Genomic DNA, 9,485 nt, shown 5'->3' with positions numbered 1-9,485 from the left:
AATTGATTGGAAGGACACCAGCAGGGATGATGGCAGAACAGCAACGGCTGGAGTTTTTGTGTGCAATTTGGGAGGCACTGGATAGATGCTTCCCAAAGATGAAGAAGTGTTCTAAAGGGAGGATGTGGCAACCATTGCCGATAAGGGAAGTCAAATGCAGCATAAAGCAAAGGAGAGGGGATATCATAGAGCAAAAATTAATGGACAATTAGAGGATTGGAAAGCTTTTAAAAACCCAACAGAAGTCAGCTAAAAAAGACATAAGGAAAGAAAAGATGAAATATGAATGTAAGCTGGCCAATTATATAAAAGAGGATACAAAAAGCTTTTTCAGATATATGGTGAGGGTGGATGTCGGACTGCTGGAGAATGACACCGGAGAGGCAGTATTTGGGGGGGGGGGGGGGACAACGAAATTGCAGATGAACTTAATTATTATTTTTGCATCAACCTTCTCTGTGGAAGACCTTAGCAATATGCTAGAAATTCAAGGGTGTCAGGGGCAGAAGTGAGTATAGTTGCTATTACTAAGGAGAAAGTGCTTGGGAAGTTGAAAGGTCTGAAGGTAAATAAATCATCTGGACCAGATGGACTACACCCCAGGTTTCTGGGAGAGGTACCTGAAGAGATTGTGGAGGCATTAGTAATGATCTTTTAAGAATGACTAGATTCTGGAATAGTCTCAGAGGACTGGAAAAATGCAAATGTCACTTTATGCTTTAAGAAGGGAGGGAGGTAGAAGAAAGGAAATTATAAGCCAATTGGCCTGACTTCAATGGTCGGGAAGATGTTGGAGTTCATTATTAAGGATGAGATTTCGAGGTACTTGGATGTATCTTATCATGATTTCCTCAAGGGGAAATCTTGCCTGACTAATCTGTTGGAATTCTTTGAAGAAATAACAGTCAGTTTAGACAAAAGAGAGTTAATGGATGTTGTTACTCAAATTTTCAGTAGGCCTTTGACATGGTGCCACACATGAAGCAATTTAACATGATAAGAGCCCATGGTATTACAGGAAGAGTACTAATATGCTTAGTAGATTGGTTGATTGACAGGAGGCAAAGTGTGGGAATAAAGTGGGCCTATTCTGTTTGGCTACCAGTGACAAGTGGTGTTCCACAGGGGGTCAGTACTGGGACTGCTTCTTTTCACGTTATATGCCAGTGCTTTAGATAATGGAATTGGTGGCTCTCTGGCTAAGTTTGCAGATGCTACAAAGACTGGTGGATGGTCAAGTAGTGTTAAATAAACAGGGAGTCTGCAGAAGGACGTAGGCAGATTGGGATAGTGAGCAAAGAAGTGCCAGATGTAATACAATGTAGGGAAGTGTGTGGTCTTGCACTTTGGAAGAAGCGATAAAGGCATGGACTATTTTCTAAAAGGAGAGTAAATTTAAAAATCTGATGTGCAAAGTGACCTGCGAGTCCTGTGTAGGATTCCCTAAAAGTTAACTTCTAGGTTGAGCTGATGGTAAGAAAGGCAAATGCAATATTACCATTTATTTTGAGAGGTCTTGAATAAAAAGGCAAGGATTGGTCAGACTGCACTTGGAGTATTGTGAGCAGCTTTAGGCTCCTTATCTAAAAGAGGATGTGCTGGCATTAGGGAGTTTCAGAGGAGGTTCATGAGAATGATTCTGGGAATGAAAGGTTAACATTTGAGGAGTATTTGATGGCTCTTGGCCTATACTCACTAAAGTTTAGATGAATGAGTGGGGATCTCATTGAAGCCTATTGAATATTGAATGACCTAGATAGAGTGAATGTGGGGAGAATGTTTACTATAGTGGGTGAATCTAGGACCAGAGGGCACAACCTCAGGATAGATGGTCGTCCATTTAGAACAGATATGAGGAGGAACTTCTTTAGCCTGTGGGTAGTGAATCTGCGGAATTCATTGCTACAGATGGTCGTGGAGGCTAAGTTATTGAGTATATTTAAAGCAGATATTGATAGGTTCTGGATTAGCCCAGTCATCAAAAGTTATGGGGAGGAGGCCGGAGAATGGGATTGAGAGGAAGCATACAGCAAGTCAGCCATGATGGAGTGGCAGGACAGAGTTGATGGGCCGCATTACCTAATTCTGCTGTTATGTCTTATGATCATATATGTTGGAAATGGACCAGAACTGATGCAGTGTTGCATTAATTGCACGTATGATTTTACTTTCCAAAGAAGTTAAAAGGGGTGAATAATGGGTAGGATTCCTAAGCTCTCTGTACCCCGTGCCAGGTGTGGTTGATTAAAAGAATCATTAAAATTCTAAGGCACTATGGCCAAAGCCTTGCAATAAAATACAAGACTTTAAATCTTCAATCTCATCCCTTTGAATATATTTGGCATCAGGGGTAAATATTGACTGGCTTTACTTCACAATACTCCTTCAAGTACAGCTCCTCCAAAGCTGAGCTGGTCTAAATTGATTTTACATGAAGCTCATGGAGCAAAAAGTGCTTCCTTTTTAAAAGACTTACATTATGCCATACAGAACCTCAGATTGTCACCATATGCTTCTTAATAACAAGCTCACATAAATCACAGGAGGAGACACAAAGAGAAATAAGTGAAGGCTTGTTCAAAGAGGACAGTTTTATGAGACTCTTAGAGGAGTGAGAGTTGGGGAGGCTTGAGAAAGCGTTTTTGAGTTTTGGCCTTGGCAACTGAAGATTCAGCCATTTTAGGTAGATTTTGGAGATTTTCACTCAAAATTGACAAGGCTGTGTGCTTAGTCCCCTGTTCTAGTTGCTTTACACGTATGACAGTGTGGCTCAGCACAGCTCCAATGCCATATTCAAGTTTGCTGATGACACCACCATCACTGGCTGAATCAAAGGTGGTGATGAATCAGCATATAGGAGGAAGACTGAAGATCTGGCTGACTGATCATAACAACAACCTCTTACTCAATGTGAGGCCCCATGTGCCACATAGGCACTAGGGGTTCAGATGATGACTTACTCAACGTCAGCAAGACTAAGGAGCTGATTATTGACTTCAGGAGGATGAAGCCTGAGGTACATCAGCCAAGCCTCATTGGAAGATCAGAAGTGGAAAGGGTCAACAACTTGAAATTCCCCAGTGTTATTATTTTGGAGGACCTTTCCAGGGCCCAGCACACAAGTGCAATTCCAAAGAAAGCATGGCAGTGCCTCTACTTCCTTAGGAGTTTGCAAAGATTCAGCATGACATCTAAAACATCAACAAACTTCTATAGATATGTGGTGGAAGAATATATTGCATCACAACTTGGTATAGAAACACCAATGCCCTTGAATGGAAAATCCTACAAAAAGTGGTGGATATGGCCTAGGCCATCAGGGATAAAGCCCTCCCCTCCATTGAGCATATTTACAAGAAACATTGTTGCAGGAAAACAGCATCCTTCAACATAGAGCCACTCCATCCAGAACATGCTCTCTTCTCACTGCTATCATCAGGAAGGAGGTACAGGAGGCTCAGGACTCACATCATCAGGTTTTGGAACAGTTACTAGCCCTCAACCATCAGGCTCTTGAATGGAAAGGAATAATTTCATTCAATTTCACTTGCCCCATCACTGAAATGCTCCCACAACCAATGGGCTCATTTTTAAGGACTCTTTCTCTCATGTTCTCAATTCTTATTGCTTATTTATTATTATTACATCTTTCTTTTGGTATTTACACAGTTTGTTGTCTTTTGCACACTGGTCGAATGCCCAAGTTGTTACAGTCTTTCATTGGTTCTATTATGGTTATTATTCTATTATGGATTTAATGAGTATGTCCACAAAAATCATTCTTAGGGTTGTATATGGCGATATATATGAACTTGGATAATAAATTTACTTTGAACTTTGATTACTCAGGCAAATTTTTAAGGCTGAATCAGCTACAGTTTAGAGAGGAGCAAACTGAGGTGTTGCAGAGATTGAAGCAAAAGATGCAATAGCACAGATGGGGAAGTTGCTGCCTCAGAATCCCAGCAAACTGGATTCTCTCTAACCAGTGCAGTCTGCATGAAGTTTGCACATTCTCTCTTTCAGTGCATGAGTTTCTCATTGAAACCTATCAAATATTGAATAGCCTAGATAGAGTGGATGTGGACAGATGTTTCCTATGGTGGAAAGTCTAGGACCCGAGACACAGCCACAGAATAGAAGGACGTCTCTTTAGAACAGAGATGAGGAGGAATTTCTCTCGTCAGAATGCAGTGAATATATGGAAATCTTTATCACAGACAGCTGTGGAGGTTAAGTAAGCAGAGGTAGACAGATTCCTGATTTAGTAAGCGTGTCAAAGGTTATGAGGAGAAGGCAGGAGAATGGAATTGAGAGGGATAATGAATCAGCCATGATGGATGAGGTTTAATATCTGGGAGGAGTTGCTATTATTATTGTCACATGTGCCATGTATTCTGAAGCTCTGTGAATATAGCAGCTATTAATTCAAGCAAGAAGCAGCCTTCAGTTTGCATAGTAAGTTGCAAGCAGTAAATTGAAATTCAAAGCACATAAACTAAGAGATACAATGTGCAAAATGGATATGTTTGCATATGCATTAGCCAAATTTAAAGAAAATGGGGTTGTGTTAATTGCCATGCATCAACTGTGGTTTAAGGACTTTGCATCATTATAAATGTAAATCCAGGGAAGTGACCCAGATGAGGTATTTGAACATTCAGAGATGCCTCCCATTGTAGATACATAATTCAAAGGAAACATTGATGTAAGTGATGTCATTGTAATTATTAAACTGTATTGAATCATCTGCTGTCACCATTGACCTTAAAGACATAACATTATGGTTTTACTTTGAGATTGTGAGCCTCTACCAAGAGTGTCTTCATAAAAACAGCTGCTTGTTGTGCTGAATAAAGACTTCTATATCACCAGCTTTAGTGGCTCTCCAGTGATTTTGATCACAGACACAACACTTTGGTACAGTGAAAAAGCTTAGTTTTGCAAGCCTTCCAAATAGATTATTTCAAAAGATAAGAAAGTTCAGGTAGTACAAGGGAAATCAGATTTATTATCATGCAAAATTTGTTGTTTTGCAGCAGTAGTTTTGTACAAAGACATAAAAAATTATATAAGTACAAGAATAAATAAATAATGCAAAAAAGATATAATGACATAATGTTCATGGGTTCATGGACCATTCAGAAATATGATGCTTAGGGAAAGAAGCTGTTCATAAATCATTAAATAACACACACAAAATGCTGGCGGAACACAGCAGGCCAGGCAGCATCTATAAGGAGAAGCACTGTCAACATTTTGGGCCGAGACCCTTCATCAGGACTACAGTAATTGGGGTTCCTGAGTCTCCTGTACCTCCTCCCTGACGTTAATAGCGAGGGTCCTTTATGATGACTGCAGCCATTTGGATGTATCACATCCTGCAAACGTCCTTGATATGGGGGAGGATTGTGCCTGTGATGGAGCTAACTGAGTCCAAAATCCTCTGCTGCCTCTCCATCAGAATATTCTCCACCATACACCTACTGAAATATGTAAGAGTATTTGATGACATACCAAATTTCATCAAATGCTTAAGGAACTGTGCTTTCTTCATGATTTTATAAGACCATAAGATATAGGAGCAGAATTAGGCCATTTAGCCCATTAAGTCTGTTCCGCCATTTCATCATGGTTGATCCAATTCTCCTCTCAGCCCCAATCTCCTGCCTTCACCCTGTATCTCTTCATGTCCTAACGAATTAAGAATCTGTCAGCCTCTGCCTTAAATATATGTAGAGACTTGGCCTCCACAGCTGCCTATGGTAAAGGATTCCATCGATTCACCACTCTCTGGCTAGAGAAATTCCTCCTCATCTACATTCTTAAAAGATGCCCCTCTATTCTGAGGCTGTGTCCTCTGGTCTTGGACTCTCCCATCACAGGAAGCATCATCTCTACAAGAAGTGTATCAAGGCCTTTCACCATCTGATAGGTTTCAATGATGTCACGTCCCTCAATCTTCTGAATTCTAGTGAATACAGGCCCAGAGCTATCAAACATTCTTCATATGACAAGCCATTTAAGCCTGGAATCATTTCTGTGAACCTCCTTTGAACCCCCTCCAGTTTCAGCACATCCTTTCCAAGAAAAGGGGCTGAAAACTGCCCACAGTACTCCAAGCGAGGACTCACCGGTGCTATACAAACTCTCAACATTATACCTTTGTTTTAATATTCCAGTCCTCTTGAAATTAATGCTAACATCACATTTGCCTTCCTCACCACAGACTCCAAATGCAAATTAAACTTTAGGGAATCCTGCAGAAGAGCTCCCAAGTCTCTCTGTGCCTCAGATTTTTGTATTTTCTCTCCGTTTAGAAAATAGTCAACCATTCCATTTCTTTTACCAAAGTGCACCATACACTTTCTGACATTGTCTTTCATCTACCATTTCTTTGCCTATTGCCCTAATCTAAGTCCTTCAGTAGCCTCCCCTACTTCCTCAAAACTACCTGCCCCTCCAGTTATCTTCATATATCTACAAACTTTGCAAAAAAGCCATCAATTCCATCATCCAAATCATTGACATATAATGTAAAAGGAATCAGTCCCAACACAGAACCCCGTGAACACCACTGGTCACCAGCAGCCAGTCAGAAAAGGCTCCCCTTATTCCCATTCTTTACCTCCTGCCAATCAGTCACTGCTTTATACATGCTAGAACCTTTCCTGTAATACCACTGGCTCATAGTTTGTTAAGCAGGCTCATGTGTGGCACCTTGTCAAAGGCCTTCTGAAAATCCAAGTACACAACATCAACTGATTCTCCTTTGTCGTTCCTGCTTGTTACCTTTCCAAAGAATTCCAACAGATTTGTTCAAGCAAGATTCTCCCTTGCGGAAACCATACTGATTAAGGCTTATTTTATCATATGCCTCCAAGTACCCTTAATAATCGACTTCAACCGCTTCCCAACCACTGAGGTCAGACTAACTGGCCTGTGGTTTCCTTTCTTCTGCCTCTCCCTCTCTTCTTGAAGAGTGGAGTGACATTTGCAATTTTCCATTCTTACAGAATGATTCCAGAATCTAGTGATTCTTGAAAGATCATTACTAGTGCCTTCAGCCACCTCTTTCAGGACCCTGGGGTGTACACCATCTGGTTTGGGTGACTTATCTACCTTCCGACATTTCAGTTTCCCAAGAACCTTTTCTCTAGTAATGGTAACTTCACACACTTCATGACCCTTGACGCCTTGAACTTCCACCATACTGTATGTGCCTTCCACAGTGAACTTTATCAATGCGTTGGGCCCAGGATAGATTCTCTGAGATGTTGACACCCAGGAACTTGAAGCTGCCCAACAGAATGCAGGATATAGTGTTACAGATACAGTTACTGAGAAAGTGTGGTGGATGCAAACCATGCAAGGCCATAACCAGGAATATTGTAAGGTCAAGAGCTCATCTTTCACCTACATGAGGTCCATTCAAATGTTTTAACAATGGATAGAAGCTGACCTTCAGCCTGTTAGTGCATGTTTACAAGTTTTAGTTGGAATCTGTGCAAAACAAAATATAGGAATAGCACAGGATTCGTGTAAGTGGGTGCTTGATTGTTGAAGTGGACCTGGTGAATGAAGATTTGTTTCTGCGTGAACAGCACAGGACTGCTAAATGCACCACCAGCAAAGTTTCAAATAGCATCTTTACAAAAAGTAACAGTAAAGACTGCTGGAATGGGCAAATAACACAGGCAAGGGAGTACTTTTACAACTTTATTTAAAGTGTTTTCACTGTCCCAATGATGGATTATCACAACCAATTTACACACAAAATTCTTAAGTACAAGAGATTCTGCACTTGGTGGAAATCTCGAGCAACACACACAAAATGCTAGAGAAACTCAGGTCCTGATGAAGGGTCTCGGCCCGAAATGTCGACCTGTTTATTCCCCTCCATTGTTGTTAACATGGAGATTTCCTCCTACATTTAGTTCGCTCAACAGCTGCGGTAATAATCAAATCTCAAAGACGGTGAGTAAAACTGACAGTGATAGCAACTTTCCTTCTATAATAAGCACCCAGCAACTTTCGCTTTCACCGCACTTGCCGGTTATTAATTCTGTTTCCGCGAAACCCGCCCATTAAATTAGGGTCAGCTGATTTCCGAGAGGGCAGAAACTCCCGGTGCCCCCACCACCCCCGTCCTAATGACGTCAGGCGCTGGCGCGATGATTGACGGGTTGAGCGTTCGCCCTGCCCACTCGGCGACGTGATGGTCGGGACGGACGGTATGTCTGCTGCGTGGTGTTGGCCAGGTTTTCTCGTTCATCGTGGGTAGCTTGCAGCGTGCAAAGATGAGGCTGTGTTGCCAACGAAGATCTCCCATCACTACCGGGTAAGCTGTCGATAGAATCGGTTTAAGATGAGTTGGTGACCCGCTGAGGGTTGGTACTGGGTGGGCTTGTTATCAAACACCATTGGTTAAAGTTCAGGGGACGGACGGGAGTGACTGACAAGCAGTACAGCATTTGTATCGCAGGAGAAGGGTTTCGCCACAGTAAGATTGCTTCTGTTCGTCTGTAACAGAATGCACTCTGATACGTTCATTTTAAATAGAATTAGATGGTATGAAAGTAAAATCATTCAGCGTAAATCACAATTTTGTGTTAATCCCCTTTAACTGACTCATTGTCCTTGGGTAAGCAGTTCAGTTTTTAATCTTGTGTTTCTTGACCTTTCCTTGTTAGTTTCTCTGTTCAGTTTTTAAAATTTCATGTTTATTTTAAGGTGTAGAATGAGACTGTTTGACCCATTGACTTCGTGCCGGTTTACCAGTCCAACCCCTTCACTAATTTATTTCACTCCTTCACCTACAATGGTGCTAAAAAGTTCGTGAACCTTGTATAATTTTCTCTAATTCTTCAATATATGACTTAAAATGTGATCAGATCTTCACATGTCCTAAAACTAGATAAAGAGAATTAATTAAATAAATAACACAAAAACCTTGTACTGGTTCATTTATTTATTGAAAAATGATCCAATATTACATGTATTTGGAAAAAATATGTGAACCTCTGGGGTAATGCCTTCTATAAAAGCTATTTGGAGTCAGGTGTTCCAATCAATGAGATGAGATTGGAGGTGTGGGTTGTAGAGGTGCCCTGCCCTATTTAAAAAAAACACAAAATCGCTGGCAGAGCCTGCTGTTCTCAAGAAAGATCTTTTCATGTGCACCATGCCTTGATCAAAACAACTTTCGGAGGGCCCTAGAAGAAGAATTGTAGAGATGCACAACACTGGTAAAGGCTACAAAAGTGTTTCTAAAGACCTGAGCATTCATCAATACGAGAAATGTGTACAAAAAGAGGAAACGCAGTCCTACTGCTGCTACTCTCCCTAGGACTGGACATCCTGCAAAGATAACACTAAGGGCACAACATGCAATGCTGAAGGAGGTATAAAAAACCCAGGGATAACACCATAAGACCTGCGGAAATCTCTGGAACTTGCTGAAGACTCTGTTCGTGTAGCCTCTA

At 41.2% G+C, this 9,485-nt stretch overlaps 1 protein-coding gene across 2 annotated transcripts in view; it reads left to right on the top strand.

Moving 5' to 3' along the window:
• Positions 1–8,179: 8,179 nt before the first annotated feature.
• The window catches only part of LOC140727566 (uncharacterized), a 40,056-nt gene continuing 38,750 nt past the window's right edge, over positions 8,180–9,485 (top strand). For both annotated transcript variants that reach the window (XM_073045055.1, XM_073045054.1), the window contains exon 1: positions 8,180–8,341. The gene's annotated coding sequence lies outside the window, so the exon portion shown is untranslated. The remainder of the gene's footprint in view (positions 8,342–9,485) is intronic.

Source organism: Hemitrygon akajei, chromosome 5 (assembly GCF_048418815.1).
Source record: "Hemitrygon akajei chromosome 5, sHemAka1.3, whole genome shotgun sequence".
Taxonomy (NCBI): Eukaryota; Metazoa; Chordata; class Chondrichthyes; order Myliobatiformes; family Dasyatidae; genus Hemitrygon; species Hemitrygon akajei.
This window is presented reverse-complemented; position numbering and strand designations above follow the sequence as displayed.